Source organism: Mustelus asterias, chromosome 1 (assembly GCF_964213995.1).
Source record: "Mustelus asterias chromosome 1, sMusAst1.hap1.1, whole genome shotgun sequence".
NCBI classification, from domain to species: Eukaryota; Metazoa; Chordata; class Chondrichthyes; order Carcharhiniformes; family Triakidae; genus Mustelus; species Mustelus asterias.
In genome coordinates this window covers 125156411-125174857 of record NC_135801.1, presented here as the reverse complement: position 1 = coordinate 125174857, position 18447 = coordinate 125156411, and positions in this window count along the sequence as shown.

The following is an 18447-nucleotide window of genomic DNA, read 5'->3' as shown; positions in this document are numbered from 1 at the left end:
TATCGTCTGAAAAGGAAGGTACCTTAAATACCTGGAGGAAGCCCCTTTCCAAATGGTGCTTGTGTTAATGGGGCAGTAAGACTTCAGACCACAGTTTGAGGTTGTTAGTGCAAGGTGAAGTCAATGAAAATTGACCCCAAATTATTTATTTGTCCCTTTTTAAGTTTGGTGTCCCAAAATAGCTGCTGCATAACCTGCATTTTCAAAAACGAGTGCCACCTAAGAGATGATGTGGAGATGCCGGCGTTGGACTGGGGTAAACACAGTAAGAAGTTTAACAACACCAGGTTAAAGTCCAACAGGTTTATTTGGTAGCAAAAGCCACACAAGCTTTCGAGGCTCTGAGCCCCTTCTTCAGGTGAGTGGGAATTCTGTTCACAAACAGAACTTATAAGACACAGACTCAATTTACATGAATAATGGTTGGAATGCGAATACTTACAACTAATCCAGTCTTTAAGAAACAAAACAATGGGAGTGGAGAGAGCATCAAGACAGGCTAAAAAGATGTGTATTGTCTCCAGACAAGACAGCCAGTGAAACTCTGCAGGTCCACGCAACTGTGGGAGTTACAAATAGTGTGACATAAATTCTGATTCTAGGATCGCATGATAAAGACTCAGGAGGAAAAAAGCAGAAATATTTATGTGAAATAGTGTGACATAAACCCAATATCCCGGTTGAGGCCGTCCTTGTGTGTGCGGAACCTAGATAGCCAGGTTCCGCACACACAAGGACGGCCTCAACCGGGATATTGGGTTTATGTCACACTATTTCACATAAATATTTCTGCTTTTTTCCTCCTGAGTCTTTATCATGCGATCCTAGAATCAGAATTTATGTCACACTATTTGTAACTCCCACAGTTGCGTGGACCTGCAGAGTTTCACTGGCTGTCTTGTCTGGAGACAATACACATCTTTTTAGCCTGTCTTGATGCTCTCTCCACTCCCATTGTTTTGTTTCTTAAAGACTGGATTAGTTGTAAGTATTCGCATTCCAACCATTATTCATGTAAATTGAGTCTGTGTCTTATAAGTTCTGTTTGTGAACAGAATTCCCACTCACCTGAAGAAGGGGCTCAGAGCCTCGAAAGCTTGTGTGGCTTTTGCTACCAAATAAACCTGTTGGACTTTAACCTGGTGTTGTTAAACTTCTTACCTAAGAGATGAACAAGGTTAAAAGTGGATATTCAATGTACTAATTTTGTGTAGCTACCATGGACTGCCTAACCCATCATTTAAAGCACACTCATTATATTTCTTAGTATAAGACATCTTGTGGCACAGTGGGTAGTGTCACTGCTCGGAGTCAGAAGCTCTGGATTTGAGTCCCACCCAGGGACTTGATGGCCAAGGAAGATGTATTCAGAATGGGCTCAAAAAGGTTGATTATAAACCTGCAAATCCTTCCAATTCACACCAAAGAAGCCAGCCATATGAGGGAAAGGAAATCAGAGTTTTTATCTTCTCTATCCATAGCTCCAGACTACAACATGCACGTAAAAGTGTTTGCTGCCACTGTAATTTGGACTTCTTGAGTGGTTTGTAACAAACAATTTGTTAGTGTATATGCATAAGAGCAATATTATGATTAGATATTCTCGGCCTTTTGGCTAAAATCAAGTGTAGTATGGAGAGGATGCTGCGCTTGGTTGCGGTCATTAGGTTACATTCAAGCTTGATTTTCATATGAAGCAATTTTTAAAACCGGCATCTCAGCCTTTTGGCTAAGATGCAAATGAGATCAAGCCTTGGAGGAGGAAACCTCCCCCTCCTCCAATCAGCTTGGCTCATGTAGATCAGGCCCAAGACAGGTGTGAAGGCTCTGTCTTGTCAGCTTGGATCGGAAATGTCTCAACTTGTTGAGACTCTGAACTGGACTTGATTTGATTGAAATGGAATTTTAAAAAAATTATGATTAGATATGTCTGCTATCATGCATCAAAAAAATGGATTAACTAAATATGAACTAGTTAGTTGAGTTGGTAGATGCACCATAGAAAGTGTGGTTGACGGAGGGCAACTGGTGGATGCGGTGTTTTTGGATTTCCGAAATGCGTTTGATAAGGTGCCCCACAAAAGGTTGCTGAACAAGATTGGGTCACACGGAGTTGGGGGTAGGGTGTTAGCGTGGATTGGGAATTGGCTATCCGACAGGAAGCAGAGAGTCGGAATAAATGGGTGTTTTTCTGGTTGGCGGATGGTAACAAGTGGCGTGCCGCAGGGATCGGTACTGGGGCCTCAACTATTTACCATTTATATAGATGATCTGGAGGAGGGGACTGAGTGTAGGGTAACAAAGTTTTCAGACGACACAAAGATAAGTGGAAAAGTGAATTGTGTGGAGGGCGTAGAAGGTCTGCAGAGAGATTTGGACAGGCTGAGTGAGTGGGCGAGGATCTGGCAGATGGAGTATAACGTTGACATATGCGAGGTTATTCACTTTGGAGGAAATAATAGCAAATTGGATTATTATCTAAATGGAAAGAAATTACAACATGCTACTGTGCAAAGGGACCTGGGGGTCCTTGTGCATGAGACGCAAAAACCCAGTCTGCAGGTGCAACAGGTGATCAAGAAGGCAAATGGGATGTTGGCCTATATCGCAAGGGGGATAGAATATAAAAGCAGAGATGTCTTGCTGCATCTGTACAGGGCATTGGTGAGGCCGCAGCTGGAATACTGTGTGCAGTATTGGTCCCCTTATTTGCGGAAGGATATATTGGCCTTGGAGGGAGTGCAGAGAAGGTTCACCAGGTTGATACCAGAGATGAGGGGTGTTGATTATGAGGAGAGACTGAGCAGATTGGGTTTGTACTCATTGGAATTTAGAAGGCTGAGGGGGGATCATATGGAGACCTATAAGATAATGAAGGGGCTGGATAGGGTAGAGGTGGAGAGATTCTTTCCACTTAGAAAGGAAGCTAGAACTAGAGGGTACAGCCTTAAAATAAAGGGGGGTCAGTTTAGGACAGAGTTGAGGAGGAACTTCTTCTCTCAGAAGGTGGTGAATCTCTGGAATTCTCTGCCCACTGAAGTGGTGGAGGCTACCTCGTTGAATATGTTTAAATCACGGATAGATGGATTCCTGATCGGTAAGGGAATTAGGGGTTATGGGGATCAGGCAGGTAAGTGGAACTGATCCAGTTCAGATCAGCCATGATCTTATTGAATGGCGGGGCATGCTCGAGGGGCTAGGTGGCCTACTCCTGCTCTTATTTCTTATGTTCTCATGAAAGCATTCTTTCTGGTTGTATCACAGCTTGGTATGGCTCCTGCTCTGCCCAAGACCGCAAGAAACTGCAAAAGGTTGTGAATGTAGTCCAATCCATCACGCAAACCAGCCTCCCATCCATTGACTCTGTCTACATTTCCCCCTGCCTCGGAAAAGCAGCCAGCATAATTAAGGACCCCACCCATCCCAGACATACTCTCTTCCACCTCCTTCTGTCAGGAAAAAGATACAAAAGCCTGAGGTCACGTATCAACTGACTCAAGAACAGCTTCATTCCTGCTGGCCATCAGACTTTTGAATGGACCTACCTCGCATTAAGTTGATCTTTCTCTACCTCCTAACTATGACTGTAATACTACATTCTGCACACTCTCCTTTCCTTCTCTATGAACAGTATGCTTTGTACAGTGTGCAAGAAACAATACTTTTCACTGTATACTAATAGACATGACAATAAATCAAAGATTGCAGAAGGCAAACTGCTTTTGTTTAGATAAAATGTTAATACAATTACACGTTACATCTCTGCTTCTTAGATTATATAAAGGACTCGTCAGTCAAATTTGGAATTCTTTGCAACTGTGACAACAAAAAAGAACCACAAGAATACAGGATAACCAAAGTTGCCTCATGAGAATTTATTTCCAACCTGGTTCAGTATTCTTATACTTAGAGAATAGATGTAAGAATTTCCCAGCACCATGCAAGTCAGAGAAACAGAAAATGTAATAACTCAAGGTACACAAATGGTAGCATATTGATGGTGGCAACCCTGAGACCTGTGAGAATTAATGCACAAACTGACAACTCTGGACAGCTATTTACAAGCTGAAGTAAACTCCAGAAAACTAAAGCAATGATTTGTAATGAGGGCTATCGAAGGTCAAATAATTTAGCAGCTGCTGCTGAGGCTGCTGGATCACAGCACATCAATTCAGGAGAGACAATAACAAGAGGGAATAACAGCTAAAAATTAAAAAATACAGAATTGACCATCTAATAGGTGAAATTGGTTACAAGTATATATCCAACGTACTAACGTTTGTGTAGACAAAGACTTAACTTGCAGAACTAAGATGCCTCCTGGAAACAATGTTCTAAGTCGCCATAGTCCCAGATGACCATAGGCTGCTCTCTTCTTTGAGGGAAAGAACTGACTGGTGCTGACTTTAACCTGAGGATTACCACACCTCAGGCGAGGAGTCAGGTTGAGAAGGTGGGGCCTTCACGAATAACCTCAGCTAGTACAGAAATTGAACCTGTGCTGTTGGCGTCACTCTGCATCATGAACCAGCTGTCCAGCTATCTGACCCCCAAACAATTGTACAGACAAAAGCACAGATAGTAAAATAAGAACACAGAAAAAAATCACATGCAATCTGGAGGCACAAAAATTCTTCAGAGTTCAATGGGACACAAAGAATAAGTATGATTTTTTTTGTTCTGTCATGGTAACTAGGCATTGTTGGCCTTTTTGATTTGATTTGATTTATTATTGTCACATGTAATAACATACAGTGAAAAGTATTGTTTCTTGCACGCTGTACAGACAAAACATACCGTTCATAGAGAAGGAAACGAGAGAGTGCAGTATGTAGTGTTACAGTCATAGCTAGGGTGCAGAGAAAGATCAACTAATGCAAGGTAAGTCCATTCAAAAGCCTGACAGCAGCAGGGAAGAAGCTGTTCTTGAGTCGGTTGGTACGTGACCTCAGACTTTTGTATCTTTTTCCTGAAGGAAGAAGGTGGAAGAGAGAATGTCCAGGGTGTGTGGGGTCCTTAATTATGCTGGCTGCTTTGCCGAGGTAGCGGGAAGTGTAGACAGAGTCAATGGATGGGAGGCTGGGAAGTTTAGAGTCCAGAGGGACGTTAAGGGTCAACCGCGTGACTGTGGGTATGGAGTCACATATAGGCAGATTTCCTTCCCTAAAGGACATTAGTGAAGCAGATGGGTTTTTACAATATAGTTGATAGTTTCATGGTCACCATTACTGAGACTAGCTTTATATTCCAGATTTTATTAATTGAATTTAAATTCCACCAGCTGCTGTGGGATTTGAACTCATATCCTCAACGCATTAGTCTGGACGGGTGGATTACTAGTCCAGTGGCATTACCACAACACCTCCATCTCCGAAGCCAAAGAGCTATGGGAAGGATGTTTACTGAGATACAGAAAAGGAAATTTCAGTATGTTGGGCATTTGCCAGAGGGGAGGAGACCACCTAAACAAATCAGTCATGTTGAGTGAAATGGAAGGCCAAAGGCTTAAGAAGAAAATCAAGGAAGAATACTAGGATAAGGTAAAGAACTTTTAAAGTTTATTTATTAGTGTCACATGTAGGCTTACATTAACATTGCAATGAAGTTACTGTGAAAATCCCCTAGTACCACACTCCGGCACCTGTTCAGGTACACTGAGAGAGAATTTAGCATGGCCGATGCACCCAACCAACACGTCTTTAGGATTGTAGGAGAAAACCAGAGTACCCGGCGGAAACCCACGCAGACACGGGCAGAACGTGCAGACTCCACACAGACAGTGCCCCAAGCTGGGAATCGAATTCAGGTCCCTGGCGCTGTGAGCCAGCAGTGCTAACCACGGTGCCACCCCCAGGATTTCCAATTAGACTGCCAGTAAAACTTGGGATGGGATCATGTGCATGCTTATCTATCTTCACATGACTGATGCACAAGGGATAGGAAGGTATTTTGGTGATAGCTGCAAAAACCTACTCCATTCAGCATCACTCAACTATTTTTCTCATAACTTAGTATTTTGATATGCTAATATGGTCCAGTCAATCAGTACCATTCTAAATCTAACACACAGTTATTAAGTTTAAGCTGTAGCTGGCTCCAAAAATATGTAGTGTGTTTTATTGCCTTTCTCAAAATTCCACCAAATAATTTTTTAACATGCACGTTTTCAGTAAATGTCAACTTTAAAATATCGGGAGTGATTTTTCTTTGGAGCACATATCAGACAGGTAGAGCATGCGTTGCACCTTCTCAAAGGAGTTGGCTTGAAGCGTAATGTCTGCTATTTTCATTGATCTAATTTAAATGAAGTGTCAGAAAATGTCAGTGCATTACCCCTGTTCCCAGTGTTGCAGTGCAGAAAAAGGTTTAATGATGTGAGCCCAATGTAATCAGCTCCATATAACTTGATATGCTTACCTAAAATCCAGCAGAGTTGGTCTTCAAAATGTCAGTTGACCCAGTATTTTGCAACCTTTTAGGGGAAAGATCACCAGATTTCCGCCATTATTTGTGAAAAATTAGTTCCTGATTTAACTCGTAATGGACGTAAAGGCTTAAATTGTGAGGACAAGGTTACATAAACTCGGTTTGTAATCTTGTGAGTCTGAAATTCAGGGGTGATCGAATTGTGGTCTTCAAATGATAAAGGGACTTAGTAGGGTAGATGCAGAGAAACTACTTCCTTTAGGCAGGCAATGAATAACAAATGAGGCGTTATCTTAAAATTATAGAATGGTTACAGCACAGAAGGTGGCCGTTTTTCCACTGTGACTGTGCTGGCTTTCTGCAAGAACAAATCGGCTAGTCCTTTCCCCATAGCCCTGCAATTTTTATCTCTAGAGATATTTATTTAATTCTCTTTTGAAAACCAAGATTGACTCTCCCTCAGATTCCAGATCCCAACCACTCTATGCTTAAAAGCTTTTTCCTCATGTTGCCATTGCTTCTTTTGCCTTTCACCTTATATCCATGTTCTCTCATGCTCAACCCTTCCACCAATGTAAACAGTTTCTCTCTATGTGTTCAGATCCCTCCTGATTTTGAACACCAAGACATTCAACTATGTAAGTGGAGGCAGTCTGTTTAAGCTGCTAGAGAACATTGGCTGCCCTCCGAAGCAGCTTAGCAAATCCTGCAGAGACTGCCATGCCAGAGTGGGGCTCCTAAGCCACATCGGGCCATTTAATACAGAGTTGACCAATGCAACACAAACCATCATCTCATGTAAAGGTTGCTAAGAGGTCACACATGACTTGAGTATTCAGGGAGTGAAGAACTTATCTAATCTCTCAACCTTGGCTTCTCTAAAAAGAACTAACTGAAGTCCTTGATCCCTGGATCCATTCTCATGAATCTTTTCTAGACTCTCTAAAGCCTTCACATATGCCCTAAAGTGCAGTGTCCTGAATTGAACATAATACTACAGTCCAGGCTGAGCCTGTGTTTTATAAAGGTTCATTTCAGAAAGAAATTCAATGAGCACTTGAGGGAGTTAAATTTGCTGGATCATTATGACTCTATCATAATTTCCTTTCTTTTGTACTTTATGCGTTATTATAAAACCAAGGATTCTGTAAACCTTTATAACCACTTTCTCAATCTACCCTGCCAGTGTGCACACGATGTGGCATGCCCAGGTGTCTCTGCTCCTGCACCCTCTTTAAAATTCTACCTTATATTTTTTTATTGCCTCTGGTTCTTCATACCAAAATGTTTCACTTCACACTTCCCTGTGGTATATTTCATCTGCCATGTGTCTGCCCATTCCACTATCCTGTCTATAGCTTCTTCAAGTCTCTTCCCAGCAGCCAAAGGGTTTGAAGCACTGCACAGGGCAGTGCTAGTCAGATGGCAAGAGGGCAGCCTCATGGTAAGAGAAGGTGCCACACAGCTCTTGGGGTTTACTGTCAGACACTCAGTTTCATTGAGATGTCTGAGCACCAATGCCTACAAAGAGTGCACCTCTCCAGTGATATGGTAGATGAGCTGTATGATATGCTGAAGCAGTTATTATTAGACATTCTCACCTCAATATAGTGGTTTCACAATTCCCCTTCACTGGATAGTAAGAGACAGCATGGAAAATACTGGCTTTAGCAGTATGTGACACCTGGGCAGACCAGAAACAAAGACAGATCAATGCCTGGAGAGATCAGATAATGAGACTAGTTTCATAAAACCTATCCTTGGTATGATTGCTGCTCTCATTACAGATCTGGTATATGCTCTGTGGACATGTCATGGTTATTAAGTTTACTTCTGATATCAACTTTCCCACGAAGCAGCCCCAGCAACAGAGACCCTAATGGTAAGTCTTAAGCTTCAGCAGCTTTATCAATAAGCTGAGATCTGTCGACACACGTGATTCCAAGCGCTCCCAGAAAGTGGAGATATTTGCCAGGACAGGCAAAGCTTTCACTTTATGAATATAGGTCTTTTATTGAGACTGTTGATACCTCTGTGCAAATCAATTCCCGACGCAATCTGCAAAATCCACCTTTCTATCAAGTTAGTCGGCTCAATGGGAATTTCCTCCCCCTGCCCCTCTCCCAATAGGCTTCATGCCTGGCATTTCTGGAAAAGTTTTCCTTGGCTTTACCTTTGAGCTTGTAATGTTTCTTTGTCTGATCCAGTTTCATTATATATCGTGCACTCAGCACTCAGTTTACTGGCAAATTGCTACCATATCGGTTTTTGTTTTGGCTGCACAGGGCCACCTTTGAACAGTTTATCATCCCAAGTATTTCTTCAGGCTTTTCTGACAAGGTGTCAAGCAAGGTATAAGTAACATAGGAAGCTCCAGCAGTAAAGAAAACAGCTGGTATTGTAGAACACAAAAGTGTTATCAACTGTTTTCAATTTGTTTGGTCAGGGCTGAGAAGATGGGAAAAGATCCTCGACAGAAGGAGGCAATTCAAGCAGTCGTGGCTGTGTTGGTGAGAACTCTTTCAGTTGAGCTGTTTAGTCTCATAAACTGGTCTCTCCAGGCAGTCGTCTGCCTTTGTGCGTTGTCTGCCCGGTTGACACGTGTTGCTGTCTGTGTTTCTGTGGATTCAAGTCAAACACCAGGAATTGAGTGCAAAATCTCCGGCTGACACTCTGGTGCAGTACTGAAGGAGTGTTGCACTGATAGAGCTGCTATATTCTAAATTAAACTGAGGCTCTATCACAGGTAAATTTTAAAAATCCCATTGCACTATTTCAAAGAAGAACAGGAGAGTTATATTTGATTTGATTTGATTTATCATTGTCACATGTATTGGAATACACCGAAAAATATTGTTTCTTGCGCACTATACAGACAAAGCACACCGTTCATAGCGTACATAGAGCAGAAGGAAAGGAGAGGGTGCAGTTAGTGTTGCAGTTACAGATACGATGAAGAGAAAGAACAGCTTAATATATGATAGGTCCATTCAAAAGTCTGATGGCAGCAGGGAAGAAGCTGTTCTTGAGTCAGTTGGTATGTGTTCTCAGACTTTTGTGTCTTTTACCTGAAGGAAGAAGGTGGAAGAGAATATGTCCGGGGGTGCATGGGGTCCTTGATTGTGCTAGCTGCTTTTCCGAGGCAGCGGGAAGTGTAGATAGAGTCAATGGGTGGGAGACAGGCTTTAGTGATGGACTGGGCTACGTTCACGATCCTTTGTAATTTCTTGCCATGTTGGTCAGAGCAGGAGCCATACCAAGCTGTGATACAACCAGAAAGAATGCTTTCTATGGGGCATCTGTAAAAATTGGTGAGAGTCGTTGTGGAAATGCTTAATTTCCTTAGCTTCCTGAGAAAGTAGAAGCGTTGGTGGGCTTTCTTAACTATAGCATCGGCGTGGAGGGACCAGGACAGATTGTTGGTGATCTGGACACCTAGAAACTTGAAGCTCTCAACTATTTCCACTTCATCACCGTTGATGTAGACAGGGGCACGTTCTCCACTATGCTTCCTCACTCATTTCCTAACTCACCTCAGATCATCAGAAATGAGGTTTCTTCCCTTTGGCCGTAATTGTAATGAGAAAGCCATAATTCCTCTTTCTTCTCCATCTCTCCTGAAAATATGGCCTCAATATTCCGAGCAGGGCAAATACTGGGCACGTTTCCGCTGTGTGTTAAGAATTTCCTGACCCGACGCTGCTGCACATTTTTTCCAGAATCTTCTTAGTTAGGAACAAAAGAGTTGTCAGGGAGAAAATCGGACCTCTCAGGGACAAAGGAGGGGAATTATGCTTAGAACCCAAGGGAATAGGGGAGATCCTAAATGAATACTTTGCATCGGTATTCACAAAGGAGAGGGGCGTGTTAACCGGGAGTGTCTCGGAGGGAGGTGTTGACCCGTTAGAGAAAATCTCCATTACAAGAGAGGAAGTGTTAGGTTTTTTAGGGAACATTAAAACTGACAAAGCCCCAGGGCCTGATGGCATCTATCCTCGACTGCTCAGGGAGACGAGAGGTGAAATTGCTGGGCCTCTGACGGAAATCTTTGTCGCTTCTTTGGACATGGGTGAGGTCCCTGAGGATTGGAGGATAGCGAATGTGGTCCCGTTGTTTAAGAAGGGTAGCAGGGATAACCCAGGAAATTATAGGCCGGTGAGCTTGACGTCCGTGGTAGGGAAGTTGTTGGAGAGGATTCTTAGAGACAGGATGTATGTGCATTTAGAACGGAACAATCTCATTAGTGACAGACAGCATGGTTTTGTAAGAGGGAGGTCGTGCCTTACAAATTTGGTGGAATTTTTTGAGGAAGTGACAAAAACGGTTGACGAAGGAAGGGCCGTGGATGTCGTCTATATGGATTTCAGTAAGGCATTTGACAAAGTCCCACATGGCAGGTTGGTTAAGAAGGTTAAGGCTCATGGGATACAAGGAGAAGTGGCTAGATGGGTGGAGAACTGGCTTGGCCATAGGAGACAGAGGGTAGTGGTCGAAGGGTCTTTTTCTGGCTGGAGGTCTGTGACCAGTGGTGTTCCGCAGGGCTCTGTACTGGGACCTCTGCTATTTGTGATATATATAAATGATTTGGAAGAAGGTGTAACTGGTGTAATCAGCAAGTTTGCGGATGACACGAAGATGGCTGGAATTGCGGATAGCGAAGAGCATTGTCGGGCAATACAGCAGGATATAGATAGGCTGGAAAATTGGGCGGAGAGGTGGCAGATGGAATTTAATCCGGATAAATGCGAAGTGATGCATTTTGGAAGAAATAATGTAGGGAGGAGTTATACAATAAATGGCAGAGTCATCAGGAGTATAGAAACACAGAGGGACCTAGGTGTGCAAGTCCACAAATCCTTGAAGGTGGCAACACAGGTGGAGAAGGTGGTGAAGAAGGCATATGGTATGCTTGCCTTTATAGGACGGGGTATAGAGTATAAAAGCTGGAGTCTGATGATGCAGCTGTATAGAACGCTGGTTAGGCCGCATTTGGAGTACTGCGTCCAGTTCTGGTCGCCGCACTACCAGAAGGACGTGGAGGCATTGGAGAGAGTGCAGAGAAGGTTTACCAGGATGTTGCCTGGTATGGAGGGTCTTAGCTATGAGGAGAGATTGGGTAGACTGGGGTTGTTCTCCTTGGAAAGACGGAGAATGAGGGGAGATCTAATAGAGGTATACAAGATTATGAAGGGTATAGATAGGGTGAACAGTGGGAAGCTTTTTCCCAGGTCGGAGGTGACGATCACGAGGGGTCACGGGCTCAAGCTGAGAGGGGCGAAGTATAACTCAGATATCAGAGGGACGTTTTTTACACAGAGGGTGGTGGGGGCCTGGAATGCGCTGCCAAGTAGGGTGGTGGAGGCGGGCACGCTGACATCGTTTAAGACTTACCTGGATAGTCACATGAGCAGCCTGGGAATGGAGGGATACAAACGATTGGTCTAGTTGGACCAAGGAGCGGCACAGGCTTGGAGGGTCGAAGGGCCTGTTTCCTGTGCTGTACTGTTCTTTGTTCTTTGTTCTTCTGACCCAAGCTGTCAAATGCACAATGAAGCAAGCCAGGAGGAATTCCATCAGAATGGAGTAGAGTGGAGGGAAGAGAGGACATGCTCCCTTTTTATGGCATAAGTTGTCATCTTCTGGTTCAGGCTTTTAATGAATGTCAGTGAATGGATGAGTGAATGGGTAAGTGGCTGAATGAGTGTGTGAGTGATTGGTAGGTGGGTCAGAGGATAAGGTTATATGGTTAGGAGGCTAGGGTGGGTAGGTGGATAAAATAAGTCGGTGGGTAGGTGAGTAAGGTGGATAGGAGAATAAGGTAAGTGGCTGAGGTGAGTAGATGGATAGAATGGATGGGTGAGGCTGTAGATAGGTGATGTGGGTGGGTGATGAGATGGATAGGTGAGTGGTTGGGTGAGTGATTGAATGGGTAGGTGGATCGATAGGTTAGTGGTTAAGTGGTGAGGTGGGTAAGATGAGTGAATGGGAGAGGTGGGTAATCAGTCAGGGGTAGTCATTTTTAGTTGGGGATGTAGTCAGGTGGCTGGGGGGCAGTTGGGTTGGTTCGGATTTTAGTTGGGTGGTTGGCTGGTTGGGTCAGGTTGGGGTTAGTTGGGTGGTTAGGGCAATCAGAACAGGTTGGGGTAGTCATAGAAATCATAGAACGCCTACAGTACAGAAAGAGGCCATTCGGCCCATCAAGTCTGCACCGACCACAATCCCACCCAGGCCCTACCCCCATATCTGTACATATTTACCCACTAATCCCTCTAACCTACGCATCTCAGGACACTAAGAGACAAATTTAGCATGGCCAATCAATCTAACCCGCACATCTTTGGACTGGCCAGAAGGTAGTCAGGTGGTCGGGAGGCAGTCGGGGCAGGTTGGGGGAAGTTGGGTTGGGCTGGGGTGTAGTCAGATGGTCAGGATCAATTTTGCAGGGGAGAGGGGTCTCAGCCAAGGAGTAGACCATTCGATCCATCGAGCCTGCTCCACCATTCAATAAGATTATGGACACTTTATTGCCTGTGCCGAGTCAATCAAAAATCTATCTAACTCAACTTGCCAATCTGTAAATAACCTACTCATCTCTACTCTCTGTTTCCTGTTAGTTAGCAAATCCTCTCTTTATGCTAATGTATAACCCCCAACACCATAAGCTCTTATCTTCTGCAGTAACCTTTTATGTGGCACCTTATCGAATGTCTTTTGGAAATCCAAATACACTGCTTCCACTGGTTCCCCTTTATCCACCCTGCTTGTTACATTCTCAGATAACGAATAAATTTATCAAACATGATTTTCCTTTCACAAAACAATGCATAACTCTGCCTGATTGTATTCTATTATCCCTTAAATGTAATAACACATCACAAGGCACTTTAAAGGAAGGTTTTGGAACAAAGGAAGTATTAGGCCAGATGGTGATCCAAAATCAGGAATGCTCAAGAGGCCAGCATTGGCAGAGAGCAGAGATCTGGCGGTAGTGAGGAGGGGATTGTAAGGCTCCAGAAGATTTCAGAGATAGTGAGGGGTGAGACCATGGAGGGATTTTAAAACAAGATCAGAATTTCAAAATCTAAGGGTTACTTGGCCAGGAGCTATTGTGGGTCAGTGAGCGCGCAGGAAGTCTGAAATTTGAGTTACCCGCAATGGAAAAAGTAGCATAGAAAATGATTAAATCACAACAGATATTAAAACAAAATTGTCAGTATAACTTTAGGGTTATGTTATCATTAACTTTATATATTACTCCTAGAAATTCCTAATGGGATCCAAAAATAAGCAACACAGGGAAGCAATATCCTTTTTAACTAATGTAAAATGCTGGTTTTCAAGGCCACAAAAGGTTTTGTTAACATCTGTTTTCCACTTGATTTTAGTAAAAAAAAACTTCACTATATAAGGTGAGTACATTTTTGCTGTTTTAAAGCTACAGAACCCAAAATGCATTTGAAATAATCTTGCTACCACAAAAATGCAGGTATGGATTTATTTACTGTCTTCATGAATTCTGGTATGTAACCTTTAAACTAAGATCTACCTTTGATCGACATTGCCTGAAGCCCTGAAGTAATTAATGGCTGTGCAACAAATGGCTATGCATCGTCCATTGGTTGGAAAAGGAGCAGCACCCTTTCCACAGTGTGTATTCAAAATGAAATCTTGGTGCATGCATCTGCAGGGGCAAGTATGTGTAAACCTCAGTAGGAATTAAATGGACATGCCCTAATCCTAATGTTACGACGGGAGTGTGTAGATTGCAGGAAAATGCTGCTGGTGCTTACAGACTCCATTATAGTGTCAGTTAATTTAAATGTGAAGAATCAGTATACAATCTAAATAACTAAAGGCCAGAATTATAAATTCAAAGCAGTTTGATCTCTAAAAGCCATTTGGCTAATTTTAAGATCCTAATCATTTATAAAACAATCAAATAGAAATGTGAAAGACTCACTATGACAGTAGTTATTGTCATTATCCTCCTTTATGTATTTTGATCTGATTGCAAATAAAGAAAGAGTTTGCACTTGCATTGTGCCTTTTTAAATCGTTGCAATGCCCCTCAGTCATATTGAAAACTGTAGATTGCTTTTGAAATACAGTCAATGTTACTTTATAAGTGGACATGACAGCCAACCACTCAACACAGCATTCCATAAAGAGCAAATGAGATGATCGATCAGATAGATGTTTGTGAGGGTGTTTCTTGAGGGAGGAGTTTTGGTCATACGCCAGAAAAGCTCTTAGGATTTATCTGAATAATCCCTCGGGAACTTTTATATCCACTTGAACAGATAGTTAAGGCACCTCTGACAGTGAGCAATCTCTCACTGCTGAATTTCATTACCCACCATAATGAGCCAAATAGCGCGGGGCAAAGTTCTTTAGTCCCTCTGCAGGCTGGATTGCAGGCAGGGGAGCCTGTAAAATCCTGTAAGTATCTTTCCACCATCTACTTGCCTACCCAACTTGGCCATGATTTTATGGGCAGTGGGCAAGGCCGTCAGTGGCCTGCACCAATTGAGGCCTCAAGGACTACTTTCCACCCAGCCACAATTATTCAGGCAGAGGGCAGCGACAGGCAGGAACCCTAGCAGGGAAGGTTGCTTGGAACTTGGGCAGGAGTAGGGGTGGGGGGGTTGGGGTTACGTAATTCATGGCCCACTTTTTCCAATTGGAAGACCCCCAGGTCTGCCCCCATGACCCCTGACCCTGGCCTGTAGTCCTGTTCCTTCTCCCATCCCTGGGCCTTTTTTCTTGACCCCATGAGGAGATCCTCCAACTTACCTGGCTCTTCTTCTTTGGGGCTGGATGCAGTCCTAGTAGTGGCCACTGCTCCTGGCCCCCCTGGGACCAAAGAACTGCCAGCCAATCAGACTAGCTGGCAACTCTCAGAGGCAAGATTTCCTCCCCAGATGAAGGCTGCAATCTCACCTAAGACATTGAGTGCACCTAAGGGCGTCAAATGGCTGTGAGGCAGCCCGAAGGAGGGATGGCGAGTTTCATGACAACATTTTCAGCGGCAGGGTGAGAAACCCCAGCACCTGTTAATTCCTACCCGTGGTAAGCTCTGAGTTTTTCTCAAAAGTAATGTTAACTCTTATTATCACAGAGGATCCTACTCACCTGTTACCAAGTGGAATCCAAATCACTGGCAAGGCAAGGGGAGGGTTAAAGTCATAGGATTTGAGTTGATTGATTCGATTCGATTTGTTGTTGTCACAAGTACAATGAAATGTATTGTTTCTTGCACGCTGTACAGATGAAAACATATCACTCATAGAGTAGATAGAGGAGAAGGAAAAGAGAGGGTGCAGAATATAGTGTTGCAGTTACAGATAGGGTGAGGAGAAAGATCAGCTTAATATATGACAGGGCCATTCAAAAGTCTGATGGCATAGGAATAGGGTTAAGCCATTCAGCCCCTTGATCCTGTTCTATGATTCAGTTAGACTCTGGTTGATCTGTACATCCATTCCATTTATCCACCTCTGCCCCATGTCCCATTTTCCATGTTACTCATGCCCAATACAAATCTAGCATTGAAAAGTTCAAGTTACTCAGCATTCACAGCCTTTTAGAGAGGAATTTTAGATTGTGTGTCACTCCCAAATAGTATAAATCTAACCTTCTGTTCTTGCTCCCACCAGAGGAAATGGTTTATCTGTAATCTATCCAAATTATTTTTTTTAAACTCCATTAGATTCCACTTTTCCTTGCATTTGTGCTAGTCTTTATTTTAGCTTAGTACAGTTGCTTATATCATTTCTTGACCGTGGTTGCTTAACTGCACAAGTGGGACCTTTCCTTTTAGGGATATTTTGCATTGTACCAAATGCTTCTTTGGTTACTTTATACTGCTAGCTTACCCATTAAAGATTCAGCCCAGTTTACTGTGGCCAATATTGTTTCTCATCTCCTTTAAGTTTGGTTACCTAAATTTGAAACTTTAGTCACGATTTGTGAGCTATTCCCTTACCATCAGATTGTTAACTATTTCAGATTTATTACTCATCCCTAAACCTAAATCTAAACCAAGGCAACACAGTGGCACAGTAGTTAGCACTGCTGCCTCACAGCACCAGGACCCAGGTTTGATTCCCGGCTTGGGTCATTGTCTGTGTGGAGTTTGCACATTCTCCCCGTGTCTGCGTGGATTTCCTCCGGGTGCTCCAGTTTCCTCCCACAGTCCAAAGATATGCTGGTTAGGTGAATTGGCCATGCTAATTTCTCCCTCAGTGTACCCAAATAGGCGCTAGGGTGTGGCGACTAGGGGATTTTCACAGTAACTTCATTGCAGTGTTAATGTAAGCCTATTTGTGACTAATAAATAAAGTTTAGCTTAGTGCCTTGTCGATTTCAAAATGTATTGTTCTTGAAAATTATCCTGAATATTTTCTAGGAATTCATTGACTTTAATACTTGAGTTGTTCTGCTCCTCTGATCTCACATTAAGTTTAAAATATATTATTATAACACCATTGTTTCTGCTTCAGTGGTTTCCATATTTATACATCCCCACCACGTAAATACTATTAGATACTTTATATAAGAGTCTTCTACCAGAGTTCTTTGCTGTTCCTTAACTCTAGCCATTATATTTCTGATCATCCCAACCATTCTTTTGACTTCGTTAATTGTGTTTTTTATTCAATATTGTTCTCCCTGTATCTTTCCCAGTGTGTTCTGTGCTTTCCGAATATCCTATGACATGAACTATTTAGCTCCCAATTATACCAGGTTATAGCCATATGTCAAGAATAGATACTAGGTCTACATGCATTCATGTACAGAACCCTTGTTGGGTTAAATGCTCCCCTCCTGTGCATATGAATAAAGATTGATTTCTGTGCTCTGTTTTTTTTTTCAGGATAGCTGATACCTTCTTCAAGAATTCAGGATTGTCAACAATTGCATGGAGCGTGTTAAAATTCACATTCATCGCCACAGGAGAAAGTCGAAACATCGCTAATATAAAGTATTCCATTATAGTTCATGCTTAAATCATAGATAGAAATCATAGAAACCCTACAGTGCAAAAGGAGGCCATTCGGCCCATCTAGTCTGCACCGACCACAATCCCACCCAGGCCCTACCCCCACATATTTTACCCGCTAATCCCTCTAACCTACGCATCTCAGGATTCTAAGGGGCAATTTTTAACCTGGCCAATCAACCTAACCCACACATCTTTGGACTGTGGGAGGAAACCGGAGCACCAGGAGGAAACCCACGCAGACACGAGGAGAATGTGCAAACTCCACACAGACAGTGACCCAAGCCAGGAATCGAACCCAGGTCCCTGGAGCTGTGAAGCAGCAGTGCTAACCACTGCGCTACCGTGCCACCCCAAAAGTAAATTAAAGTTGGGTTATATATAGAAAATTATTCAATCAAGTAATAAATTGAAACAGACCGAAAAGATTCCTTACAATTAAACTTGCATTTAACTATGGACAGGATAAATTGTTAATGAGTAGCTCAGATTAGAGTTACGAGTGCAATATGTGATAGTGTGCATATTGTGATACCCTGTAAATATATGTCAGCTGAAGTCTTCAAAAATCTGAAAAACTGAATTGGGTTTGTTCCCACTTCCTGCCCAGACCCCATGCAGAGTTCTCTACTACACAATCTAAAAGATTTTTAATTGTGGGCAGTGCTGAAATGGACACAGTGAGGGGGATGTCATGGGGTGTGTAGAGCTGTCCTTATCTTTCTGCCTGTGAACTGCCAAACAATCTACAACACTTCCATTTGGCTGTCAGCAGTTCTCTGTCAGTTGCAGATTTATTCATTTCTGTCCCGGTTTCTGCTTTGAGGGCAGGATGTGAGCATGTGGAGAAGCTCTGCAGTCTGAGATTGTAAAAGGACCCAAATAATATCTTACTGTGAATCTAAATGACTTTGAATCCAAGCAGAAAGCACAGCCCCCAAGAGGTTCCGATTTATGGTGTTCTACTGACTATGTATAAAAGAAGTGATTAAAACCAAACACTTGTCAACAAAATGGTC